Below are 4818 nucleotides of genomic sequence, written 5' to 3'. Positions count from 1 at the left end.
ACCAGGTAGGGATTTAATATAGGTGAGTGACAGCCTTTTTTCTCTTTGAATTAATTTTTTCTTCTTTTTCTCCAATTTCTTTTTTTTACTAAAATTATAGCAGAACTAATTTAGTTATTAAAATGAACTGTACTTTCAGCATACTGATTATTTGCATAAAGTGCAGTAAGAATAATTATTAATTATCTGGACTCTTTTTAAAATTGGCTTTGCTGGAACTTTTTATAAGGAATTTTTAGGTTAGACTCTTTAAAAGTCTCTCATGAGCCCAGATTTTATCTGTGCCATTAGATAACCTGTAGGCATTGGGTAAATTCTTCTTTTGAGGTTCCCAAGCATATTTCGACCCCCAGACCCTGTCAGGAAGTTACCTTCATTACTTACTACAGATCAGGAAATGTTACTGATGGGTATCTGGCCAGTTTTCTAGAGGGCTTTTTATAGGCTTCATAAAGTTAACCTTAACTCCTTAACACAGTCTGGACATTTCTGGAAATGCCCTCCCAGCCAAAGCCTTGGTAAAATAACCAGTGTCTTTATTATGTTTTATAGAACAAAACAGATTCTTATTGAACTTATTCAAATAACTGTATTGTTAGAAATTAAGAATATTTACAAATGACTTGTAGAGTTGGAGAAATTAAGGAGAGAGAAAAAATATATGTTTTAAACTCTGCTCATAAGTATATACATTGCTTGAAATGTTACAAATAGCTCAAAAGACAGAAAATAGTTTTCTTGACTTTTGGAAAACAGAACACAGAATAATATTTCAAACAAAAAGCTATAATAAACTAGTTCAGTTCCACATAACTGATTTCTGTTTTGTTTGAAACTAGATTAGCAATACTTATAGATATGTTAACTTTCTAATGAAAATTTCAGAAATCTGAAGGTACTTAATTTTTAAAGACATTAGGAATTTGAATTCAAGAGAATTCCTCAGCTTTTCTTAATATTTTTCTTTTTTAGGATGAACTTTGAATTTAGTCAGTTACATAAAAAATACTTTCCTTTTAGATGAATTAAAATTCTTACTGACAGTCTTAATGTTAGACAGACTAATGTTTTACAGTATTGGAATATATATATAACCATAGTTTACATAAAATTAATTACCATTTCATATCTGACAATGCTTCCCATACACTTTTAACAAACTAAATAAGTCAAATTTTTTTTTTTTTTTTTTAGGATTAGAATCTGCCAGTCTCGGTTCATGTGGCCAGTGTCACAACCACTGTGCTATGGGTACCAAGTTCTGAATTTAGAGTTTTTACTTTGGAAGTTTTGTCAAATATCAAAGGTTTAAAACATTTGTTTAACCAGAGTTACAAGCTAAAATATTTTGAAGGAAATAGTCAACTGGATTACATGTAAACTTTTTACAAAGTCTTTTTTATGAGTTTAACTTTTGTTTTGCATTTTACCCTTTAAAAAAAAATCACACAATATTCTTTCCTTATACAATGTCATTTTTTGTTCAGTTTTTCTTACTCCCTAAAATTTACTTTCTTTAAAATAGAATTACAGTTAACTAATAATCAAACTGATAATTAGAAAGTTTTAAAAAGCAAGAATTTTCTTTGATAAAGACTCAGTTTTAGGCAATTAAATTATTACATTTTACAAATGAGAGACATTTTATGAAATATAACATTGATACAGGATTTTCTCAATTAGACCTAAACAGAAAAGTTTTATTTTTCAGGCTCAGGTAAATTTAGAAATCAGATTTTTATTTCCAGGCACAAACACATTGCAGGTTATACTCTTTGAGTCCTAGTAAGGTTATGAATAAAGCAGTTCTAAACATTTGGAAGGTTTTACTCTGAGTAGGGAGTACACATCATAATTTTTCCAGATAAAAACTGTGAAAGCTTAATAACCCTGCCTAAGGTGCGAGGCTGTATTTATTCATTTGTTAGAGTACCCATTCCATTTGTAAAGGTATATTTTTGTTTATAAATGAAGCAATTTATTAACTCAGCATCATTTGTTTTAATGTTTCTTGTTGGCACCTATCCAGCAATTCTGTTTAGATTTTTCTGTCTTTGAGGTGTCAATTTGCGGTCCCCATCTTGTTTCTTTTCAGACCCTTTAGGGCTTGGAGGACCCTGTGGGCCACACTTTTGAAGCCTCTACTGAAATGGCTGGGCATGATGCCATTTCTCTGACACCCCCCATAGATAGCTAAATCCGGCAAGGTAGAGGCGGTGAGGTGGGAAAGCCAGGCAAAAGGAGTAGGCAAGTTGGAAAGGAACCAAAACTCTCTTTACTATGTTTGAATTTTTTAGCCAGTCATCGCTGCTGTTGCCAGCAGCAACCCTGTCATTTGCATAAGTGGGAACAAAAGTTCAACAAGAAATATGATCAGATGACAAAATAAATGTACTAATAAGTTATTATAAAAATCTACCTGATTACCCCCTTTTTTTGACTGATGGCAACTAAGAGTATTATCAGGTAAATGTTAAACAGAAAAAAGGAGGGACCTAAAAGTTTGGTGATGATGGGGCATTAAAGAGTTAGGGGGATGCTAAGCCTAATACCAATAATAAAGATGAAGACACTAATGACTGCCAGGCCAAAGAAGGACCAGATGGTAAGGGGTATAGAACACATAAAAGTAAATAAGTAAGCAAGGCAGTTTCAGAAGGGTCCCTGGAAAGAAAAGATCTGCAATCCACTCACAAATGTTTTCAGGACTGTTTGTTTCAGGCCGAGACCAATCTTATAGTAAACACTGAACAAATGTCGTAAAAAGACAAGGCAGGCATAGACCCTGACGTAAATGATACCTAATAGTCCACATTTATTCTCACACTTTTGTGCTTTTAGAATTAGAACCAGAACACATTCTTATACACTTTTAACAGGCTTGTGAGTGATCTAACATCTCAGGGGTTGATTGGACTCTTGCTCTTTTCTGGGAGTCCCTGACAGGACAGTAGGGCTGTAGTTCCCACAAGTTAATGGCCCAGTAACCCGGGGGCCCTGTTTAAAGTTCCTGTCTTATTGGTCTTTCCTTGGAGGTTAATAGTTAATTAATGTTTGTAGACACCAGTTAAAAATAGATATCAAAATGGCTTACCTCTGTGGCCCTTTATAGGGGCCCTGGGATGTTTTCAGAGGGCACCTCTCCTTAAAGGGATTACAGCCTGCCTCCCTCAGAGACCACCTGAAGATCGGCAGAATATATACTAATTAGAGTGATGTTAGGTTGCTATTTTAAAAGGTAAAGAGGACTGTTTTTTTTCTTCAGGCTCAGATGAGTAACTGACCTTGGGTTTCCTGCTGAGAGCTGGCACCTTATTTTAAAGCTATTTGTTACATAGTAACTACAGTTTTTTGTAGGCAGAAGAGGAACAGTTTTAATAAACTTTGTATTAACCTTTAAATTGTAATTCAATCAGATAATTTGGCAGGGTGAGGCAGGGGACAGAGTCAGTTTCTCAGCGGCCGCCTCAAGAGTGAAAAGTGGCTTTTATGCCCAAGCCACATTCAGTGGCCACAGCCTGGGTTAAAATAAATTGTACATAGAACAGAAATATGGACACTTAAACTCATAAATTGAAGGTGTATATAGAAACAAAAGTGATGCCCAGTCTCAAGGATATTAATAGTTTACCAGGAAAAAGAAGAGGAAGGAAAACCCAGCGACTTTCCCTGGATTGAAATCTAAGAGAGTTCCCTAAAGGAACCTTGAAAGGACACTGAATAAAGCAGCAGGATTGATAAATTAAATACAATCTTGACTAACAGGTGTTACACAATTTACTTATATCAAGCTCACTGGACTGCCTAAATCGCAACTTTTTCTTGGCACAGTCTTTACTTTTTACACACCCCACATACACATGATTTGTAGATTTAAGTTAATATTTACCAAGTAGGTGCCCACTTCTTAAATTGAAAATCTGGAATTTTTAGTTTCTCTTTGTTAATCTGGTTAGTTTTACAGAAAATATGCACTTTGTTACTGTTGTTCTTGGTGAATTTGGCTGAAATTAAAAAGTTACTGAAAGAGCATTTTCAAAAATTACTCTGTCTTATTTTGAACATATCGCTAAGTGGACAAAAGACTACAATACAAAATGTTATAAAAAACAGATAAACCAATAAAGTAAAATGACAAGGGGATGGGACAGGAAACAAACGGAATTCAACAGGCAGAAATTAGTCAGACACGGAGTCACATTTAACTCTTTCACTCACTTATACAAAACTTAAAAAATAAAAGACATACAAACCAAAACCAGCACAATTGACTGCAGAAACCCAAGACAACCCAATAGGAGACTGCAATTTACCAGAACAGGACTAGCCTACAAGTCCGAACAGTCCAAAAAGACTGCTAATACCAGAACAGTTTAATAAAGAGCTACAAACATGACAACACAAAAACAAACAACCCAAAGAGACAGGGGACGTCTCCCCCATCTTGGGCCACGTCTAGCCTAGCCTATTGTTCCCCCAGATTCTCTAGAGACCCAGACAGACTTACTTAAGGCGCCATAATTAAATCACTAAAACAGAAAATTTGGAAACCTGTGACCCCAGTTTTTTTCTCTTTTCCTCTCACTGGCTGAGAGCCCCAGGGCAGAAGGACATCTTCTCCGAGGCCTTCCCCTGGAGCTGTCAGCCTGTGGCGGATCCAGGCGAGGGGTCAGAGGGTGACGATCTCTCTGGGAGCCTCCAGATGAAATAACTTAGGAGACCTGGAAAAATAGAGTCGGACCCCTAGTTAGGTTAATTAATTGGTAATTTATTTTACCTGCTGCAGGGGCTGCTGCTCCGAGAGACAGTCAGCAGCCC

The sequence above is a fragment of the Otolemur garnettii genome, unplaced genomic scaffold, assembly GCF_000181295.1.
Source record: "Otolemur garnettii isolate 467f Iridium unplaced genomic scaffold, OtoGar3 scaffold00038, whole genome shotgun sequence".
Classification (NCBI taxonomy): Eukaryota; Metazoa; Chordata; class Mammalia; order Primates; family Galagidae; genus Otolemur; species Otolemur garnettii.
The sequence above is the reverse complement of the archived record's forward strand: the minus strand, read 5'-3'. Positions refer to the sequence as shown.